This window comes from Empidonax traillii, unplaced genomic scaffold (genome assembly GCF_003031625.1).
Source record: "Empidonax traillii isolate 1590-97213 ecotype Southwest subspecies unplaced genomic scaffold, ASM303162v1 scaffold506:size517526, whole genome shotgun sequence".
NCBI lineage: Eukaryota > Metazoa > Chordata > Aves > Passeriformes > Tyrannidae > Empidonax > Empidonax traillii.
Window position 1 is genome coordinate 85,595 of NW_020955699.1, and position 23,710 is coordinate 109,304.

Below are 23,710 nucleotides of genomic sequence, written 5' to 3' on the forward strand. Positions count from 1 at the left end.
GTTAATTATCTTTAATACTGGGAGCTGTTGGAGCTGAATGAAGTGAGAAAGCAGCTTGGATGTGTGGGAGGAAGGTGTGGAGGATGTTTATTTACAATTATTCCCTTTCTGGAGAGCTGGTGCAAACCAGTGCTCCCTCACCTCGTTCAAAAATCAATGAGAATCCTCCTTGGCTTTGGTTTTGTTGTTGTTTCACTTAACCTTTAAACTTTACCTTTTGGGTAAGCCAGGAATAATCAGTGAACCAAAACAGTTTGGATGTGTCTGAGCAAAAACCAAACCCCTGAGCCTCAGCTTTGATATCTGTTGCACTGGAGCACTGGCTGGTTGTGGTGCTCAGAGTTTTTCAGCGCTTGGAGTAGCTGCTGAAACACCAGGTTGCTGCAGGATGCCAGGGCAGCCCCCACTGGTGATTTGCAAGAGCAGCTTTTGCTAAGTCATCTCTGGTTTTCTTGTGTTCTCCTCAGAGTGGAGAAATAAGCTGTGATCTTGCAGGTTTTTTCCCTTTCATCTGAAAGTGCTAGAGGTCCTGGAAGAGAACCACAGGTATAGGGTCATTTTCCATGCACCCCACAGGTCCTTCACCACTAAGACTGTTCTCACCTTGGCAACCCTCCCTTCTGTGCTCCGAGTGCAGCAACCCAAAACCCCCAACTTTTCTGTTGCAGCCTCTTGTCCTGCCCTTCCTGAGGTGGTTTGTCTGGGGATTCACCATGGTCTCTCTGTGTTTTACCCCAGAAGCATCATTTGCATCTTTACACAGCTTTCCCCCTGACCAATAGGTTACAGAAACACCTAAACGAAGAAGAAATCCTATGTATGTATATAACGAGGTGTAGGCCCTGAGACTCTGCAGAACACCTGCAACCATCTAGAGCTACCTGTGAGCTGGTTTTGAGTCCTCAGTGATGGGCTTGGCACAGTCATGCTGGATTTAAAGGTTTCCTGGGTGGGGAGAGTGAAGCAGGCCATGAGACTCTGACTTCAACCTTTCTTCCGAGCCAGGTAATTCCCTCTGAATGAAGCTTTGGTGCCAGATGATATTTCTGAGAACTGAGATTGCTGGAGATTTCCCTGAGCATCTGTGATCCTGGAGTGTATTGTGGAATTAAATTAATTTCTCTCTGCTGAGGCTCTCTGGATGAGGGACACAGTGGTGGGATGGGGTTGCTGCACCTTGGAGTAAGCAACTGTCAGGCAGACTGTGAGAGTTTTTTGCTAAGAAAAATATGGTAGGAATATTTGTAGATATTTAACCATTATGCTGTGCTACATTCTTGCTGTGCAATGCACTAAACACCTCATCTTAACAGAACAGGCTCAGGGTGAGATTGAGCAGAAAGGAGTGAGACAGCTGCTGGAAGGAGATGGGAGGGAAATGTAGTTCAGCTTGGAACCACAGGAAAGAGCTGTTCCCGTGACAGTGAAGGAAAACGAGTTCCCTGGGTACATTTGGTGCCCACGGCTGCAAGTGAAAAGGTGTTCTGTTACATTTGTGCCCTCTCTGCTAGTCATTTATCCAATTTTCACCTCTTCTTAAGCTGTCAGCTTTACAGCACGCATTTTCAGGAGTAAACACTGTGCTCACAGCTTCTGTGCTGTGAAAATCTGAAAACTTGATGTCAACTTGAAAAATGTTATTCTGCAAGAAGAGGAAAAGAAGAAGAAAGAAGAAAAGAAGTGTCCACATAATTTCTATTTGTGAAATTAGGAGTTTAAAACCACAGCCAACCCGTGTCAGCTCACTCAGGATGAAATGAAATCAAGAGTGTTCTTGGTTTTAACAACATGATGAGATTATGTAGCAGAGATGTGGATGCCTTCATTTCTTTGCAGAGAACACATTAAAAATGGGTATTTTGGCTTGCACCACAATGCTGCATAATGACAGTGTTATGCTGTGTGCCAGCAATTCAATGGGATGCTCCTTTCTTGGGATCACATATCTGTTATCGCTCCAGACAATGAGTATCTGATACAAAATAAAAGTGATGGATGCCAAGTGAACCAGTGAGTGGGGAGAAAATACTGTGGTTCATTGACTAACCAAATTACTTTGGGGGTATTTAAATGCATCTCTTGCTTTTTATTCTGCATGGGCTATTATAGATGAATTCTGTGATGATTCAGCCTCAGAAAAATTAACTGGTTCTGTTCCATGTGGGATGCTGGTGATTGCAGGAGTGTGATGATGTGGTGAGGGACTATAATGCAGTTTCCAGGATAAAAAGGTTCTGGGTCTCGACACTGATTAAAATTTGTTAATATTTATCATTTCATTTTAGTCGAGCAGTGTAGCTGTTTATGCTCACAAACTGAGCTAAAACTGAGGAAATATAGGCTGAACTGCATAGCTTTAGGCAGCAAACAGTGTGCACTACAGTAATGCATTCACTTGGCTTTATCCCCCATTTCGCTGCTGGGTTTGCCATTCCACCACAACAGAAACTGAGGCGGATGGATGAGTTTGCTGCAGAAAAAGCAAAGCAGCTGTTAACTGAAGCAGAGAAAATCCCTCACCAACTTATCTGTAAATAAGTAAATAAAACCCTAGATTGGCTTTGCTGGTGTTTGCACCCATCTTGTATTTTGTTCTGAGGAGATTGTAACAGATCAGTTTTGTTTGCAAAGACTTTGGCATAAGCAGGGAATTAGAGGCTGGTGCAAAGAATGTGCATAGAAAGACATTTTGAACTTCTACATATAAATACACACACTGGAAACTTTTTCTAAACATGGCCAAAACAAGACTCCAGCAGCTGTCTGTATCTTATCCAAATTAATGAACAAGGTCTGCATTTCCAGTATCAAATACCAAATTCCTTATGAACAGCTCCAACTGTCACAAGAAGTATTCAGACTGATGGTAAATCAGTTTGGAAAATCTGATGCTGCTTTTGGACAGTTCATACCAAGAAGAGATCTTATGCTGTCCAATCAATCAGCTCAGCCTTTAATACAGACTTACAGAAAATAGAAGCCATCCAATCATCAGGAAAGCTCTGTTATCCACTATTAGAAACAAATTTCTGAACAAAAATTGTTTTAAAATAAGATATCATATTGCCATACAGGTTGCACAGACCAGGGCAAGTCAGGGGCACTTTTGGGGCACTCTGGGGTTTTTCTGAGAGATGTTTCCAGCTGGATTTTGCTGCAGACAGCTGGTTGTTGTGCAGAGACTGACCTGTTTGCTGTTGTCTCAAATGAGTTTATTGTCTACCATGAACTTTTTATGATGTTTGGCTAAAACCCATCAAGTAGTTAACCTGGAAGTTGCTGTGTGCCTCTCTGCAGCTGTTGAATTAAGATGATGGTAAAATAAAGCTGAACTTAAAGACATCCGGGAGGCTGAGGAGCTGAAAACCATAAACATGGAGAATTATTGTTGCAGATATGCATGTATAGGCTGACAAGTAAAGCCTTTAGATTGAATATGTGCTGTCAGTGAGGTGTAGTCAAATAATTATCGAAATCTGAGGAGTGGGAGAATACATAGGAAAACAGGAATATTGGTTAGAGGGAGGCCAACAGGGGGCAATCAGATCCTTCCCTGCCCATGGCTGTAACCCCCCTCCAGCCATTGCCATTAGCCCAAATTGTTGTCTGTTGGACTGTAAAGTGTTACACGTTCCATTTAATTAACACCTTAAATTTGATTTTGATAGTGTGGGAGCTCCAGAAGAAAATGAAACAAATTTACAACTTGTATTTAACAAGGGCAGAATTTGCAGAGGGGGTGGAAACCAACAGAACTGCCACGGAAATGTTGAAGTGCTTTACTACCTGGAGGGGTTGGAGCTGGGTGAGGTCTGCGGGCTCACTGTGCAGAGCTGGTGGTTCTGCACTGTTTTTTGTGACAGCCAATGTGGGTGGGTGATGGTGTCACCCCATACTTGCAGCCCTGCCTGTGTCTGGAGCTGTTCTCCGGGTGGTGGATTGATGTCGCACCGTACCAAGCTTTCTCCTGCCGAGGGGGACAGCTCTCTCCCAACCGAAAAGCACTGGGAATGACACTGTATCATTGAGCATTGATGATTAATCAACAAACTAATTATCATTCCCAGAGCAGGCTCTTAGGAGCATTCCTGTCAGGAAGAGCAAAGGCTGAGAAATGAGATTTAGTATGCAGCAAACAAGAGCTGTTTCCCATGCTGCCTGCCACCAGATGACATTGGAGAAAGTTCTTATTTTCCAGGAGTAGAAGAAGGACTTCTATGTGTAATTATGGTTTGGTGGCCAATGATAAAAGTTTTTCAAAAAAAGACAGATTTGAATTTAAAAATAAAATTGTTAGATTTTCTGTGGACTACCATGTATACCTGCTACTGGAGACCTTTAAAAATGTGAGGGGACATTTGACAAAAGTGTGTACATAGGGTTGGATCTGCATTGGGAAGAAGGATGGACTAAGAAATTCCTTCTTTCCAGCCCTGTTTCTGATTATTGCTATTCTCCTTGCCAACAATACCCAGAAAAAGCAAAACTCTAAATTATTTTTATATGAACACGTTATTCTCGCTTCTTTTATAGGGAAATAATAATTTCTTAAGTAGTTCAACATGAAGAATATATTCCATGTGCACGCATCCTGGCTTTGGGAGCAGGGAATTTCATGGGCTGGGTTGCTCCCTCACTGGGTGTTCCTTGGTGGCCAGCATCGAGTGCTGCCCCACCGTACAGAGGAGCCACCCTTCACGTGGGTCCTGAAATTCCTCCCTCCTTCCAGCATCTGCGATGTGAACCACTACTATCCTCCTCAGGCCTCTCCCTGGGTTCCTGCTCATGTTTCATAACAGGCTGTATCTCTTTGTCATTCAGCAAGATGCCTGCCCAGCTTGTATTACCCACATTATCGAATTTGCTATGCCCACCGGGGTGCTCAGCGTGTACCACAGCCTCAGCATTAGCTCTGGCTGCTTTTCGGTGGTTTTTTGTTTTTGTTGTTGTTGTTTTGTTTTTGTTTTTAAGGGAAATATTTTCTCCATTCTCTCACTGCACGCCAGTTTGAAATAGGGGCTGCAGCCACCCTGGAAGGAGCGAACAGAGTGCCACAGCCTGAGCAACCTGCAGGTGCAGCCTGCGGTGCTGCGGGGGAAGATCTGCCTTTATCCACACCATGGAAATGGTGCCTTGGAATACAGGAGCCCTGCCCGGCCACTGAGGAAGTTCACTGCCCCGAGTACACCGAGGGGGTTGGCTCCCCCAGGTGCACGCTGCTGGCACACAGACAGGCTATCCTTGGGTCTGGAAGGGGACTCCTCTCTGTGTTTATCACATCAGCCGAGTCACTCTCGCCGCTCCGCTTGCATCGCGTGCAGCCCCCGGGCAGAAAATCCTCGGCGTATCCATGGGAACATGGTTTTACTTAAGCAGCGCTTGTAAGGATGCGGTTCATAACGAGCCGGGGTGATCAGGGTGAGCGTGTGGGGGAGAGCGAGAGCGTTCGTCTTTAGCTTTCCTCTGCCTCCGCGCTAATCAAATGCGAGAAAGTCGCATAAATGAAGAACAATAGTTTCCCTTCACCTCCACAGCTTTTCCCAGGTGGTCTATCACTGGATATCACTCCTGCATTAAACACAACACCACAGGGCTCGTTTTAAAAATCTGATATTTAATTTTTTTTTTCTATAATGGGTAGATCAGTGAGATGCTCTGTGCCTCGGGAGCCTGGGGCAGCTCCAGCAACAGATCCAGGGTCATGGGGACTCTGGCTTCCCTGGAGCCCAGGAGCAAAGCACCATGAGCAAGATGTTCAATTAAGAGGTCAGGTAGCACCTAATGGCCACCTTGATGATGCTTAAGGTAATTTTTAGGGGGTTTCCTGGTGATAGGATGAGATCCCTACATGACAATTTTTTGTGCCTTCCTTTTTTGAGTCCTGTATTTTTGCAGTGTTGACCACAGCGTTGGTGTCAGAAGTAAGGGTGCACAGCGGCAGTAAAATTATTACCACAAATTGATAACTCCCTCTCCAAGTTTCCAGAAGTGACATGGGTGATACCAGTGTTTGCTGCCTCACCAGATGTCAGTGGGAGGTGGCTGTAGCAGGTCAGAGCTCTGTGGCTTTCAGAGGATCAAAGGCACTTTATCTCAGTTGCTATTGACGTTTTTCTCCCAGGTTTTCTCATGGTGAGAAGTCATTGTAAGATGGAGCTCAGCTGCATCTGGGCTTGTCTGAAGTTTTCATTCCCCCTCCACACAACACCCCAGGGGCAGCCGTAGGATCCAAACTGCTTTAAGCCTTTCCTCCCTAATTAATGGACATGTGTAAGGACATGCTCAATTGCAGCTGAACAAACATGCTTCAGTGTCACCCTGAGGAGAGGCTTCCCTAAACCAGCTCTCGCTGTCCCGGCTTTAGTGGGAGCTGCAGAAGTGGTTTTTCAGAAATGTTAATGCAAGAAACATCCCTCCCTCTTACAGGTTTCACACCCTTTCTTTTGTGTGAACTTTTTTTTTTTTTTTTTTCAAATTTTGTCATCTACATGCATGACTAAAGGCTGAACCAAAGCCAGTTGGGTTGGTAGATTCATTCCCACAGACTTACATGAACTTTGGGCAATCAGCAGGTGCACTGGGGTGTTGGAGCTGTGCTGAGAGGTCTCAGAGCATTTAGAAGTGAGCAATTTGGGTATCAGATGCTGAGAGTCTGGGATCAATGGCTTGCTTTCTTCCCCTCCATCTCCTCCATAACAATTGTTATTTTTCACTATTTTCTTTATTTCATTTTATAATTTTTTGCTTGTTCTTTATTATTGTTTTCTGCAAATAGTGGGAGAAAAAATTCATCTAAAACAAAGAGCACCAGCTATTGCCTGCCTTCTCTAAAGAAACCATTTGGGAACACTGTTTTATACATATATAAATATATATATATATATATATAAATATATAAAATTGCTACAGCTATTAAGCAGTGAACTGAGACAAAACTGAACCTGTATCCTTGTTTAGCTGCTCAACACGGCAGTATGATAATTGCAAAAATATACTCCTTGGAGTGAGAAAATGGCAGAGATTTAGAAAGCTGGATCGATTATTTTTCACATATTGGATTGCTCTGTTATGATATCCTGCCAGGCTGCTGTAGGCAGAGGGAGGTAACTCACTTTCACGTGGGGGTGCACAGGTTGGACACAAATCTGTAGAAAATCCCTGTGAGATGTACATATCTTCCTTCAAATTCCACATCGCCGCCATTGCATCATGAAATGGAGTGAAAAGATTGATCCATTAAACCAGTTTGCTGATTCTTTCCCTAAAACTGGATCTGGGCAGAATTCCCAGCCACTAAACTTTGTCACCTAATCTATGGTTTGTGAGTCCTTCAGGCAGAATGAAAATTCTCTGCAGCTTTTCACTCACAGGGCCCTGCCCTCCATAAATAAGGTTTATGGAGAAAGCCTAATCATGCTTGCTTTAGGGAACATTGTTTTGCTTTCACAGCTACACCCAGTATGGGACTGGGACCAAAACCGCAGTCGCAGACTTTCCATCCTCCAGGATGGTTGAATGTGCATTTGTCTGTTGCTGGTCAGGTTTCCCACTCCTTCTCCAACTTTGTCTCCACTTGTGGGCAGTCTGAAGCTGGACATCCCGGGGAAGGGTGGGCATTTGAGCACACAGATTCTTCGCCTTTTCATGTGCACGTGCTGTGTGTGATATGCCAAGTGCTGACCCCTACTCTCCTGTGCTGGGGCAGGATCCAAGCAGAGCTTCTGTCTGGGCAGTAACGAAGGGCTGAGAAGGACCTGGGGTGGAGCTTAGTTGGCCCTTCAGGGTTTCGGGCACTGACCTCAGGGGAGCTGGTGGCATTCAGGTGCCACGTGCTTCAGCTCCATAAAGTAAACATGGAAAGGTAATAATAGCAATAAGAATACTTCTTTGCCCATCCAAGGATCTCAAGTGAAGTACATTGAGGCCAGCCTGCTTCTTTTACTCAGCTTTTGGTTTCTGACTATTTGATGGCAACTGAAAGTGCAGTTTAGCTGGATTTTCCTCCTCCTCCAGCAGCAGCAGTCTGTGCTAGCAGAAGCCCTTTGCTAGGAATGGAAATATTAGCAAATTGAGCTGAGCGTGAGAGGAGGCTTCCAAGACATGGTTTTGTTGTTTAACCACCTCTTTGCTAATAACAATAGTTTCCTTGCAGGATAGCAAGCTGGATACCCTCAGTGTATATGTTTGCACCTCTGGAAGCAAGTCCAAGACCCTTCTGAGAAGGGAGAGAGAAGAAGGAAAGAAGAGCATCCAATTTTACATGCCCTGGAGAGCTGCAATGCTCTCCTCCTTGCTTCCTTCCCACCCGGTGGACAGACAAGGGAAGAGGCGGGGAATGGTTTCAGTTGCTTTCAAAGTGGCTGTTACTCTCATAGGATGGTGCTTTCCCCCTTTTGTGAAAAAGCCCGAGACTGGATGACATCTCCACTGCTCATGTCCTTGTGGCACACGCTGGACTTTGCAAATAAAGGAATCATGGCATGTATCCCAGGGAGGTGTCACTGTCTTAGTTGCCCTGAAGGCAGTGGGAGGAACTGTGAGCTGCAGGGCTGGCCCCTGTGTTAGCTGCATAAGAGCACGTGTTGCGTGAGTTACGTGATCTGAATCTTAATCAAGTATTATTTGCATCACTCAATTATTCTGACTCAGCCTCTGGGCTGGGTTTTCCTCTTGTTTCCAGGGCTCAAATCAGGAGGTGTCCTGGGGGCTGGGACAGGTTCTGGCCAGCAGACATAGCCAGAGAAAGCAGAGGGTTTTGGAATGGTGGAATGATGGCTCTCGCTTGGCAGACCTGGGTTTGGGACCCTCTCCCACCACAGCAGGGCAGGCAGGGTGTTTGGGCAGGGCTCTCCGCAGGCACAGTGCCAGGTTGGGAGGCAGAGCTGAGCCCCCTGTTTTGGTACCTACAGGCTGGCTGTGGTGTTTACTGTTTTATCAGCAAATCAGGTTCTGGCTGTGTGGAAGTCTCATTTGTCTGTTAAAAAACAGGTGATGTCAAAACCTCTTCAGAGAGGAACTTCTGTTTTTCTACCTGGCAAGAGAGGCACATAAAGATGGCCAGGCTGCATGTCAGGCTGTGCCAGGTAGCAGGGTTCTGGCTGGAGCTGGAATTTCCCCTTGGTATCCCAAAGCACCACACTGGTAAGCTGGGGCTGCTGTAGCCCATGCAGTATGTGCAGGAGGGAGGCAGGTGGTTGCCTGGTATCTGCAACAAAGGAACATTCCAAATTGCACTATGCATGCCCTGTGAGGTTTGTGGGCTTGTGCCAGCTCTTTCCTAAGCCTATTTCTGTTTTACTACATGAAGTAGTGGGGTACAAACTACATTTGTCAAGATAATGATGCATCTCCTCTCTAATATCATGAAGGCACTGGCTGAATTTTTCCCCTTTGTGTTTTTTCAACAGGGTAAGAGTTTGCCTTATTAAAACAAAACAAGCTTGTTAGTGGACTGATTGTAGTGTTGTTTCAAGGTGGATGCAGAAGATTCAAAGAGTTGGATTGCATCTTTTTTTTCTGGCACGCCGAGTGATTTTGGCCAAGGCTCTCACCCTTGTGCGTCATCATATTTTTGCTTGTAAAAAGAAAACAAAAGTGCTGTGTTCAGCTGAAAGGACCTTTTTTATTCAAAGAGTTTTGCAATACACAGAGAAAAGGGCTGTGGAAGGACAGATAAATGACAAGTGGTAAAGTAAAAGATGCAAGCCTTTGTAACCATATGCAAGAATTATTTGGAGTCACCAGATGGTAGGATTCTAGACCAAATTTGTTTTTGTTCTGCAAATCAAAACATAGCATCTTTTACAAATGTCTGTCAAGTGAGACATGGATCTTCTTAAATGCCAGGAGTGTTGGAGTATCACCACAAAAGACGCAGGTGTAGATAGTCTGGGAGATCACAACCAGTAAAAACTTGCTGCTACACACCGTGGCTGTGGGGAGTGCAGCCGGCTTTAGAAACAAACAGCACAGAGCAGTGGCAAGTTGTGTGTTCCTGGGATTTCCAGTAAAGTGGGGTGTTTTTCTGGAAGAGATGCTGCAGCCCAGGCAGGACTTGGTGCTTGGAATTGCTGTAGCTGGTACATAGGCCATCAGGGCAGCTAATTGCCACGTTCTCTTCACCCTTCCCTGTGTGCAAACCTGGAGTCTGTCAGCTGTAGACCTCAACAGTAATTTTTCTGGGTAGCAATAAAACAATATGCATTTTCCAATTAATGGTGCAGGTAGCACTAATTCATTTTTCATTGCCTGCATGATGTGGCAGTGCTCAGGTCATCACCAGGCCTTTCTAAAGAGTCAGGAAGAAATGGATAGGCTTTTTGTGGGATGTCTTTTCTGGCAGCTTTCCTTCCCTTTAATAGAAGACATCAAAAGGGATCACAGAGAACTTAGAGTAGAAACTAAGTGTTAGCACCAGGGTAAATAAGGCGCATGCCTTTTGGATTTAGAGGATGTCCCTTCATTTTTGCTCAGTACAGTCCAGTCTCTCCTTTTCCAGTTTTCATGACAGATCTGACAATCTTCTCGTTTAATGCTGAGCTGTGAGTGCTGCCAGACGCTCCTTTCTGTAAGAGCACACGGTTTTGATCAAACCAAACCAATTATCCCACCAGAGTGATAGTTTACCATGCGGAGACTGTCCATCTTACAAGACCCTGCTGGAGTCTTTTTCTTTTCTTTTTTTTTTTTTTTCTTCTTTTTTTTTCTTTTTTTTAATGTACATATGTATTTTTAGACCTACACCATTATTACTCTGCTAGAGAGAGCAAATGACACGCTGCCATGGAGGTGAGCTGCCTTCAGCCAAATAAAGACTTAATTGTGGCACAAGCAATTCAGCACACATAATAGAAGACAAGTGCATTCAGCCTGGAAGATCGATGATGTTGGCAGCTTTTGAAAATTGTAAAATGTAACTGTTATTAGAGCAAAGTAGTGGGTGAGAAACAACACGGCCCGAAGTAGATCTTGTCAGCAAGGCAAAGCAAAATATATATATCTTGAATGACTTGAGAGTTGCTGAGGAGGAAATATAGCTGGTTTGAATCTCCTGATCAGGGGTGAGATGCTTGGGAGCTGGTCACAGAATACCTTTTGGAAATGTAAAACTGCTGGGCTGTAAAAATTAGAATGAAATTAGAAGAGAGCTCAGCAGTATTACAGTGCTAATTCTGTGGGGCTCCAAGCAGCACCTCTGAGCATTATTTATTTTGTCTTTAATTACCGAAGAAGTGGTCAAGGTGGTGGAGGTTTATTCCTATGTACCCCAGGGTACAGGCAGCAGGCATGGGAAGGAGGATTTTCAGCCCAGGAGAGAAAGGCGAAAAAATAATCTAGGCTGTTCTGCAAGTCATTTAAAAGCTTGAAAAGAGTTGCTTGTTTTTTAGAGCCCTTTGGAAAGTGTTCATCAATGGAATTTTTTTTTAAAGGTCACATATTTCCTGAAAGGAAATTACTCCTCATTCTGAGACTCTCAAATTCACTGTCACTCCATCACTCTCCTAATGTGTGGTACTCTTAAATACACTTGGCTTTAACTTTTCATCTCTTCTGAGCGGCATCGTCCTCTTTCCTCACAGTGCTTATGTGGTTTTTTTTCCAGCACTCTCCAAGTCTTCCACTGCTGTCAGCCTCCTTCACACGCTGCCTCTCTGACTCTTCTCCCAGGGCTCCTGTGTGAGTTCTCTCATGCTCTCTCACCCAGTGTCTGCTGATGAGTCCTTCAAGACATTTTTTAAAATGCCTTTTGTGCTCCTTGTAAGCTCTTTGCTCTAAGCTCCTCTCCACTGTGCCCCTCTGCCTTCCCTGCTGGAATCCAAAGCACACTCCCTCTTGAGTCTTTCCTATTAAAGTTGCAAAAGATGATGTGTTGAAGTGATAAGAAGTGATAAATTTGAAAATACAAGGGTTTGCATAGGACTGACATTTTTTAAATGCACATCTCACATTCTTATTTTTCTTTGTTACGCATTCTTTTGCTTTGTTGTGGCTTTTCTTAGTTTACTTGCTGCTGTAAAAAATTCAGAAGAAAGGATTCACTAATCTCTAAATTGATTTCCAAACATGCAATACAAACCATAGTGGAAATCACAGTGGAAAATTAACATTATGTGGTGTGATAAATAGTCATTGGGAGGTATATTAACCTGCTTCCTTTAGGTAAAGAAATGTCTTATGCAATAACTGTCCTCGTTCAGGAGCTGACATTTCCTCCTGATGAGGCATTTATCTTATGGCTTGATTATCTTTCTGTGAAAACACTTCAACTCTGACCTTTCCAGATGCTATAGTGGGCTGTGCTTTCACACTGACTGGCAGCTTGTGGTGGCACAAGGGCAACCGGGAATACGAGGTGTTCTGCCTACCCTAAATCACTGAGGTGGTGACAACTTGTTGAAAAGCTCTTTGATGAAACCTGATTCCCTTCCTTTCACTGAAAGATAACTTATCTAGCAAAGTAAAACGAGTTTGGTGTAATAGAAGAACACATGGAGGCGTGGAGTAGGTTGTGTGCTGCAGAGAGGGGTGCACAGATCCCCAGTCCCGCTGATGGTAACAGCTCCTGGGGAGCTGACAGCTTAGGGGGTGACAACCTGCTTTCTGCCCGAGCTTCAGTGTTACCAGAGAGATTTGGGCACGTAGCAAAACACTGCTGAAACAAAGCCTGTTGTGCTTTTGTTGTCCACTAATTCAGGAAGTTAGACCTCCTCTGGACTTCCCCACGCTTACTCTGACCTTTGATGAGCATAGAAACTGGTTTATTTCTCTAGAAAAGGTGGGAGGTCATGGGAATAAACTGCACCATTTAAACACTGTGATTATTCACTGTTATATGCATCCAGAAAGGGGTTAAAGCAGGACTATGGATGGACTCGTGGTGCCCCAGCCTCTTCCAAGGGCAGTCTGTTCACATGTAGCCCTTTCTCTCGCCCTACTCACTCAAGGGCCAGGTCTGTCTGTAGCACAACTCCCACTGAAGTTGCTGTGGGATCTGCTAAAGCCAGTATATCAGCACCATGCCTTAATTTCTTTTGCAGTCACTCCCTGACTGGGTATAACAAAAAGGCTGCCTTTGAAGTATCTACTTACAAGATAACATGTGAAACATATCCATGCTCTTGGGAGTACCTTAGATCTAACCAGTGAATCTTTCTACTGCAAAAAATGAAAACATCCACAGACGATGCATCTCAGGTTCAATGCCAACTGAACCAACCCAAAGCCACTGTTTTATACCCTGCATCACCAGCATGGCTGCAGAGGGTTTAGGGCAGCATTCCTGGGGGCAAAGGCTGTCTGTACATATGGACTGTGCTTGGCTCTGTGTGCACCCCACCAACAGGCACCATGAAGTCTCTGTCCCCCACGTTTGCATCTGACCCTCCCAGAGAGGTATCACTGACCTTGTCAGCTTCTGTAGTTGGCTTATATTTTCTTTCTTTTTTACACTACAACCTGTTTTATTATGTTTTGGTCTCCCTGAGGAGCCCAGGACTTGGTGCACCACTCTTTCCCTGCCTCCTACTGCAGTGAGAGTCTGGCTTCTGCAAGAGGGAAATCAGGAGAGACGCGTCCTTGCAAAGCTTTCTGTGTGAGGAGAGAGGTAGGGCAGTCGTGAACTGTTGGGCCTCATTAAAAGGAGCCCAGACAAAGCCACAGGAATGACAGAGACAACTAGATTCCCTTGAATTATTCTGACCCTGAGCTTTTTCTGTGAGATGATTTTTCCTGCGGCTGCTGTGCCGCGCTCCCCTCGGCGGCAGCGAGGAGAGCAGCTCCTGCTCTGGGCCTTCCTCAGCCTCCACCCTTCTGGAACTGCTTTCGGGAGAGAAAGTGCTCAGCATTGCTTGGATTTGGAAGAGTTTTAAGAATATACCTGTACACTTTTTTACATTAGCAATAGCTGATCCTGGGAGATGAGCCTTGTGCCTAGAAGGGTCTCACTGTTTGTTTATTCCGGTTCTCTGTCCCATTGCCTCCACCTGCCTCAAACAGAGAATTTGGTGTTGCAGAGACAAACCCACCATGCAGAGAGTACTTTATTGTGCTGAAGCACAGTAACATGGGAAACAGCTTGTACCTGGGAGCTATAAATGTCCATGTGGGTGTCCTGGGGTCGAGCATTTGAACACTTCAGAGATAAAAGCTGAGACCTTGAATATAACTCCAGGTTTTGCAAAAGGCTGGTGAAGTGGCAGAAGGTCAGGTGTGATGTGTTTGCAGGAGCCTGTGCTGTTAAAGACACCGACTGCAGTTTTTTGTGCCTGTTTCTGTGTGTACAAGGGAGCTCATTACCCAAACCAGAGCACGGAGTCATTTTCAGGGGAAGCAAACTAACAGCGCTGCTGATGCCCTCGTGACCTGGCAGCTCATTACAGCACAGGTATGGGAGAGCTGGACACATCCATCACACTGAGATTGGATCCCACGTCCTCTCTGTGTCCTGTTGAGTCACCCAGAGTTGTTTAGGTTATTTTCACCCAACAAACAGCAGCCTCTAATGAGAAGAGGTCTCTTTCCTCCTCCCACTGCCTACTGCTTGGTCACTCCCAAGGTATAGTCCGAGGAGCAGTGAGCTTTAATGTGAGCTTTAATCCTATAAAGGAATTCTCTAAACTTTGCAAAACCAGCTGCCATGTCTAATTTCATAGAAGATACCTTGGAGATCCTGTTCAAACACTGGTTATTGAGGTGTGGTCATTCTGAGTGGAGGAGACTCCCCCAGGTACATGAGTGCTGGGGGTAATGCGGTCCCTGTCACATCTCTATTGCTTAAGCAAGGCATGGAAAACCACAGCAGAGAAATGCTGTGATGATGGCCAAAGGCATGTCAAAGCTGAGTACTGAACAACCTAATTATAGCTGTCTGGACAGACCAGCGAGCAGAGGATTGTTGTGTTAAAAAGGGCTGTGCTGGTGGTGCTGAGGGGGAATGTGTGCACGGGGCAAATCTGCGCTCGGGACTCGTTTGTGTGGCAAATGCATGCAGAGGATTCCTCATCAGGGACAGTATTTTGTAAACACAACCAGAATTAATATATTGGGTAAATAAACTCCAGACACACTCATCGATGGATTAAAAGAAGCTGCAAGAAATGGGAATCCTACAGAGATGAAAATGGAAGCAAAGTTCTGAGCTTGGTTTTACATATGCTAGTATGACTCAAGAATAAATCCATGGAATTTGGTGGAGTGATGCTTTTGAGGCAGACATGTAAGAGGAGTTGGCCACTGCAGTCTGTCAGAGAGGAGTGTGACATTACCGAGAGCTGTCCTTTACGTGCTTTTTCAACCTGCTGGAAAACTGTGTACAAAATGTAAGCTTTTTTGAGGAAAATGAATACATTTTGCCAATTTATTCCTTTTTCTTTTCTTTTTTTTTTTTTTTTTAATGTTTACAGCAAAGTATCTCCTTATTCCCTGGAACCTTCAGCCCTCAGTAGTCAGTGTGAAAGACGATGATGAGGCCTGAGAGTCCAAATTCCTTGACAGACAGAAGCGGGTCCTGGGTTTGCAGTCTGCCAGACAGGCTGCCCATCTCCCCCTTTCTCCTCCAGACTATCTCCGAGCTGCTCCAGGGCTCTCTGGACTAATCTGAGTTCCCAGGCTACTCAGGCAGGCAGCTGCCAGCAGCTCCTCCTTGCATGTTGTGTTTCAAGTTCAGCCAAAGATCCCTCAGCACCCACATCCGGGTGTTGCTGAGAAACTAAACACCGCAGAGATCCAGCTGTGTGAAAAAACATCAGGCTGTGGGTGTTCTGCCCCAAACCAGCACATGGGGGTTACCACCCTACACATTTTGTGAAGCTGAAATGTCCCTGTCCCCACCACCCAGATGCATGGCATACATCAAACACTGTCAGCAAGACAGACTGGCTTTTGTCAGCATTTTGCCTTCTCTCCTGCGGCACCACTGAGGTGAGTGGGAATTGTAATCACTTTCTCCCCCTTCCTTCCAATTAGCGGTCCCTCTTTTGTGCATCCTAAAATTGGCCCCTTGTGACATTTGCGTGTCTACATGGCATTAACATTTCCAAATTGGCACGGAGCAATGCCGTAGCTCGGCAACGCAACCACCTGAGGTGCTTGTTTTAGCTAAAATGAGGGTACACGTGTGTGCACTGGGGGGGCTCAGAGGGGAATGGCTGAGATGACTAATTGCTTGGGGATTTTAACCCAATTAAGACCAGTTAATGGACTTAGGAGGTGGATCATTTGTAAATATCATCAAATGCTGGAACTGTTTAATTGAAAAGAATCAGGAAGTTCCCAAGGTCTGACTCGACACAAGCTCCCATGGCAATGCTGAGCCCAGCCCAGTGCTCATTGCTAAGAGGTGTCTGGGGGAGAAACTGGATTTTGTATAATCATCTCTTTCCTGTACCTGACAACTGAACAGATTTTTTTTAGGGCACTCCTCATCTTTTGGAGCAGAGGCAAAGCCGAGGTCCTGACCATGTGTGGTCAGAGAGACCCCATGCTGTTTCAAGCAGTGGTGCTCTGGCCAGATTCCAAATTCGGTAATTACATCATGTTCCCCTAAATTCCCACTGTAGTTTCCACTGGATATACTTTTCTTTTTCACATCCTGCCCAAATCCATACTCCAGCCCTGTAACTAATTAATTTAAGTGCTTTGAAAGTATAAAACGCTATGTAAGTGCTGTGAGTACTATTATTTCTGACCCCCTGTGATGCTGAACAGCTGTCATGGGCCAGCCCCAGAGGTGGCTGTATCACAAAAGAGAGATCCTTTGGAAGAGCTTTAGGCTCATTTCAAGGACTCTGTATAAACCTACAGCAAAATAATATCACTGGAAAAAGGAACAAACACATAGATTGCATTTATTGAACTTTTTAAAGTTTAATACCAGTATAATCTCCTTCTCTTAATCTCCTTGAATGAAACAGTTTAACTAATATATTCTTGTGATGTTGCTTCACTCTCATTTAAATTGCAGTTACCCTCCTCCCCCCCACCCCCAGAGATTAGCATCTCTTTACTCTAAGAAGTGTATAAACTGTACTAAGGGTTGGAGTTTATAATCCAAGTATATCAGATGGGCAAGGAGAAGAAAATAGAAGAACTAGTCACCCCAAATTAGAAAGTATGGCTGCAAGGACCAACATTTTTAACTCTCCTTTGTAATCCAGGCTTTGGATTACTACCTGTAGGCAGTTTTTCAAGGTTGGGGCTTCTCAAAGAACAGGAGCAGGATGTTGATTGGGTTAAATTTCACTAGAAGGCTTCTCCTGGAGAGGCAGTGGGCAGAGGCTGATGCATAGAGTCCTTTGGAAGAACCTTTGTGAAGACCAACAGTTCTCTCTCCAGTTGCATTTGTCTGGCCAAGCACCAGTCTCAGCCAAGGCATCACTGAGGTCTCTGTTCAGGCACCTGTGCTTGGAGTTTTTTCCAATGGAATCAAATGTCTTCACTCTGTAGAGGGATTATGACCTACACTGCTGGGATGAGGAGGTCACAGTAGAGAGGTACCCAGTTTTCTCAGTCTTTCTTCCTTTCTTTCCTGTGGAAAGCAGGACAGAAGAGGCTGTCTGGGTGATGGGGAGGGAAGGCAGAGCAGAGCTGGTCCTGCCCAGGATGAAGATACCGCGATTTTGTTGGCATGTGGCACCCCAACTGCAGGACCCCAATTATTTATATTTTTTAAACTCTGGCAAGAAGAGGTGGGCTGCAGCTTAATTTTCCCTCAGAGCCAAGGTCTTGATCCAAAGACACTCAGGTTTCTTCACCCATTTACATCCCTTTCCTTATTCTATTTCCTGTGTGCCTAATGCTGCCTCACTGTTGTGAAGCCCAGATTAAGGTCTTGAAGCCTAGTGGGAGGGAAACACAAGGGCCACAAATAACAGAAAACATGTCCTAGAAGCCTCTAAATCACCCTGAACCAGCTGTGACCATTGTCCACAGGCTGTGGTGCCACGGGGTATGAAGACACTTGTGCCAGTGACAACACATCTCCAAGACATTTGGCTCACTGCTGCTTTCCCTTTCTTGTGCTGACATATTCAGCCTTTTCACCTCTGTGTGATAAGGAATTGCCACGGGGAGCTGATTAACTTTAGAGAAGAGCTGCTCCAATGTGCTTGCCTAAACACAGGGACTTAAATTTGAGGGACTTAAATAAATAATCTAGTTCTCAGCATATAGCCCAGGCCACCTTGGGTCAGTTCTGTGTTTGGGTGTGCAGGAGTCTTCTCCAGTCTACTTACCTGATCCTGCACTTATTTATGCTTCTCATTCAATGTCCAAGTGAATTGCTCCATAGTCTCTGTAATTATTATATTTCATGTTTTAATACAAAGGAACATACTTACTTCAAGGGGAGCTATTATTTTAAAGGGATGAAACCCAAGCCTGAGGAGATTGCAGGCGTGCAGTCTACCATCTGTTTAGTTGCTCTGGTTATGTTGTCTTTATGAAACCCTTTTTGCTCAGGAGGATGAACTGGATGTGAAAGGTTGACAATGACATTTAGAAGAGACAATCTGGCAAATAAGAAAGCATGAGAGTCTCCTGTGGACTGTTAAATACTAAATAAAATATGAATAGTGCTGTGTTATTACTAAAATGAGCTATTTTTAATGATTTCACTTATAGCCCGCCAGACCTCTGACGTGCCAGTCAGCCACAGCACTCAAAAAACATGAATAATAAAGAAAGCAGTTTAGAAGTTTGCCTATATATTTAACATATAGTCTAGCATGGGTCTCAGGTGTTGCTAATGAAGAAAGATAATTGCATAAAGAACTAACAAGAAATTCATGGATTTCTCCCTCCCACATGAAAGTTATTGATTTAATTTAGTGTAGTGATGCAAAGAAAAACCGAACAAGTTTGATTAAAATTTTCTGTGTTGTTTTTTAACACAGTAAGGGAGTTGTACTCACACTAGATGAGGAAAAGGAAGTAATTTTCAGATTAATAGCCACTGAAGAAAATGCTCAATGAGATTTAGTAGAAATAAAAATTTTTGATTTAGCAGTCCAGGATAATTTGCACTCAAGAACTTTAAAAGTCTGGATGAGATTAGTGTCTCTGGTTAACAGATGTTAATTTTTAATAAACCTTGAAATAACAATAAGGAGTAGCAGACCACAACAAATATGGGAATACAGTGTTCTAGCTGAGAGAGAGAGCTGAAAGGCAAGGAGGTCTTTTTGGCCCAAATCCAGCTTCTAGCTGAGTGGATTCACCTCTGAACAGGTTGCTCAAACAGTTTTCAGCTTGGAAGGTCTCTCATCAACTTACCAGGCTTAGCAAAGGCAGAGGATTAAATCTGTTCAGTGATTTAGATATTTTCAAGGTAGCTGCCACGCTTTCTGCCATTTGGTAAGACCCAGAGTGTTGTCAAGGGCCCAAGGCTGCCTGGTTTCTCCCCTGCACAATGTGAAGTGGAAACCAAGGCAGCATTCCTGGATCGGAGTGAGCCACAGGATATACTTTGAATGAGACTGTGCCTTAAATATTGTCTGTGCAGGCATCGGCATCAGGGCTGCAAGCAGAGACCTCTTTCCAGTTAGGATCAGGATCCTGCTTTGCTCACCTGGATTATACACATCTGATATGAAAAGAAAAGAAATTTAATTCCCCTGTGATTATCAGACCAGAGTCTCTCACTATCATTGTTTCTGCTCTCGGAAAGGGTTGTGTTGTTTCCCAGTTCTGCTCTTCGGGCCTTTTATGTCTTTTGTGTTTGAGTTACAGTGGAGAAAACACAGAAATTGTGCTGGAAGCAAGGATCAGGACCCAGGAGCAGGTTCAGTGCACTGCAGGAATTGTACAATGTGTTTCTCGAGGCCCAGAACATATGCTGATCCCTTTATTGACAGGGCTGCTCCTTTCCCTGTGGTGGTATTCCTCCTCCTTCCTCCTCCACTGCGACATCACAGAGTGCAGCTCTGGCAAAACCCTGCTGTCCCCCTGGGGCAAGGAGGATTCCTGGTTAGCAGATCCCCAAGCCTTGAATCAGGAAAGCAAATGTTAACTGGGCCAGGAAGCACCCTGGGGATATGTTAGTGCTTGGGAGCATCGTTAAGGAAGAGAAAATCACCACTAGGGATAGATAAAGAGCCGTAGTGACATACAGCACTGGAAAAAAAATGCCCTATTGGTCCCTTTCCTGTTCTCAGTCCTTCTGTCTTGCAGAGGGAAGATGCCTCCATATGGTCCTGGCAGAGAACCTGGGAGTAAGGCGTGATTTAGGAGAGGAGCTGATGTGCTCTCCTGTGTGCTGGGCTGCCCCAAGCCTTTGTTTCTGTGGTACTGGGGGTGTGTGAGGGGCCAGAATTCCAGTGGTGCAATGTGTCCTTTGCACCTCCTTGATTCTCCGTGTGTCTGTCTCTTTGTGCACCTTTTCAGTCCCTGCTGCTCAGGTAAGAGAACCACATCGGGAGCTGAAATGACAGAAATGGGCCAAATTATCCCCATGCTCTGGCCAGGTTTACTCAAAGATGAGCTGTGGTTGTTACAGCTCCTTATGGAAGTGCAGCATCTTCCACCAGTCGTAGCCGGTGAGCTGGTGATTTATGCACATACTTGTATTTTTCCAGGGCTTTGACCAAGACCTTGTCTCCATCCAGAAAAATTAAGGTGGATGATTTCCAAACCAGACATTCATGAGTATTATCTTTATTTATGTGAGAACTTCCACAAGCCTGAGCTCTTTACTGCCATGGCACTTGTAGTGCCTTTAACGGCTGTAGGTGCATAACAGGCAGACCTTCAGAAGAACAGCATCATCACTCAAATTCAGTAATCCTTTTCCAAGCAGATGTTGAAGGATTTACCAGGACCTTAGGATAGGTACACCTGGAAACCTCTGAATTTGATTTAAAGGGGCTTACAGGGTAGTAATTAACTCAGAACTGCTAAGCACAGATATAGTTCAAGGAAATAATATTTCAGCTTTTCAGTGCTTAAATGGAAAAATGAATTCATCACTGGCAATTACTGAGTTAAAAGATTTAACTCATGACTTGAAATACGCCCACACAATCTTGTTTCCAAAGCTTTCATTAACTGAGCTAATAATTACTACTACAATTAGGGATGTGAGGCATTAAAAAGTCCAAGATAATAAAACATATGTAGTTATTTTAAAAAATTTACCAGTCAGTTTTGCAGCGTGTAAGAAATTCACCTTGTCTCTTATTTGGAAATGTTCCATATCCGCCCAACTACTCATCTTTTTGGGCAATAAAACCATCTCATGTGCTGGCACAAAGAATCCCAGGACAGCCCCAAAACAGCAATTTGCTGTCTCCTTGTGTTTGCCGGGGGAGTCTGTGGATGCCATCAGGGGTCTAAATTTGTAGAGAGGCTGTTTTTTCTGGAGGATATGAGTGAAGATGGTATGTCTGATGGTTTCTGATTGGGTCTTATAGCATCATGGATGGGATTTTTTATTCATTTCCTTGTTTTTGTCCTGTTTAATAAAGGCAATTCAGTGTTGGTAATTGAAGGAATGACATCAAATGCTAAACTAGGCCAATACTGGAATCTCAAACAATCATGTCTTTATGGCAAAACATCTTCCCCCAAAGAGGCGGGTTCTCAGTCAAAAGGAAAGCTTGGAAAAAGGAAAACGTGGGTGGGAAGGGAGTCACGAAGATGCAAAGGGTGTCAGTGAACTGTTTGGGAGTTTGCCTTTTGGAGAAGAAGGAAGGGGGCGTGGGGGGGAAAGGACTCCTTTTTTAAATATTCAACATGGTATTCTCATGTACAGCTAGCCTGGCTTCAAGGAGAAGGGTTAACTAACACACAAACTGACGGTTTAGTCAGATCTTAAACAGATACTTTGTTCTTTTGAGTTTGTTAGCATAATTATTTCTTGCCAAGAAAACATGGAAAAATGCTGCTTTGCATCAATACAAAGTAATTTCGGGTGGTTTTGGTTTTGGTGTTTTTTGTTTGTTGGTTTTTTTTGTTTTTTTTTTTTTTTATTCCTTGACTTTTGGTTTAAGGCACTGAACAAGATAAACAGTTATTTGCAGGTCTGTGGTATGTCTTGGGAGATTCCCCAGTGCCAGCTACCCAATGACACGCACACTCACCCAGCAGGGTTTGCACAGCCTCTCCCACAGCGAGCCAGTGGAAACAGGGCTGCAGCTTCTGGGAGTGATGAGGACTTGCCCTGTGTTCCTGTAGTACCATCCATGTTTGTGGAGTCTTCCTGGCTGGATAACTGAAGGCATTTGCCACAGTGTTCGTCGTACAGTCTCCTTTAGGAAGAGAATGAGAAAGCACTGATCTTGATTTTGTTTAGCGAAAAACAGGGTGGCAGGGGACCAGAAATAAGATTCCCAGAGAACATAATGAATGAAATGGGTTATTTGGAAGTTGTTCTGCAGCTATTTCTTCTTTTCTCCTTTGAATGATATGTGTGTACGTGCACGTACATCAGTGTGTGTATAATTCAGCAGCCGTAGGCAAAGGGAGCTGGAAAATTCACAGAGCTGTGGCAAAAGGCAAGAAGTTAGGAGGGGGAGGCAAATGCACCCTGAGGCCCTCTCTCCCTCTGTGCCCATGGGCTGATGGATGCGCTAGGATACAGCTTTGCTTTTGCAGTGGGGATGGACTTTACACAAAACCTTAACTTCATGGCTTGTCTTACCTTTTCAGCTCTTTGGAGTTGGCCAAAAGCGTGCTCACATCACAAATTCTCGCCGAGCCGGTCTCACAGTGGGAAAAAGCCCCAGTTACTGGCAGTTCCTTTAGTATAAAGCTTCAAGGCTTTTGGGAACAACAGGAAAGAGAGATGGGCTTAAACCAAACTGAGAACATGTCTGGGCATTGGAATGCTCTGGCCTTGTTTTTCTTGCATATTGCAGCATGTCTTTGTGGTAACAGTCATTAGGCAAAGCATTTGCAATAATTTATTTGATGCATTTTGTCCAATTTTACTCTTCCTAATTATACTAAAAGAGTGTTTGATGTCTCTGCATTTTATTTTTTTATATTCATATCAGATCCAAAGTGTTTTGCCAGCATATTCCTTCCTGTTGGGGCTATGGATAAACTATTTCCTTTGATTATTTACCATTTAGTAGTCATTCTTCCAACTCCATGATTGAGAAGCCATGTAATCTACTACTAATTTTCGTCCTTGGCTGACTCTGAAAAACCTACAGAGAGGAAAAGAGATTTCCAGCTTTCCCTAACAGCCTAACTCAGTAGGAGTTGTTCCATGAAGTTGCTTTTCCAACCTCAACAATTCTATGATCTGTGGTATTTCTAGAAAACTTTTCAACTAGCATTTTTACGACCACAGATCTCTTATAAATATTTGAGGAAAACCAATAAAAAGGGTCACAAACTGAAGCAGTTTCACGGGCTTTGCTCACATCACGCTGGTATATGTTTTCCAAGCTGTGATGTTGGTGGCTTTTCATCTGATTCATCTGATTTCCATATAATAAGAAAAAAGGATTGTTTTTCTCTAACTGTAGGCAATTGGATGAGCCATAAGTCAGAATTAAAATATGATTATCTGTTATGAAGATCTCATATTCCCTTCAAACTTTCATTATTTACAATCCTTTTCTGGGTGACATTTCAGTTCTCTGGAAATTATGTTCTAAATTGTACCTAACATGCTCACCACCCACATGTAACACATGCAATAAGCTTATGAGATATAAAGGGTGAATGTTTCCATTTTAAATTTGATTTTTAACGAGATTTTGGAGTG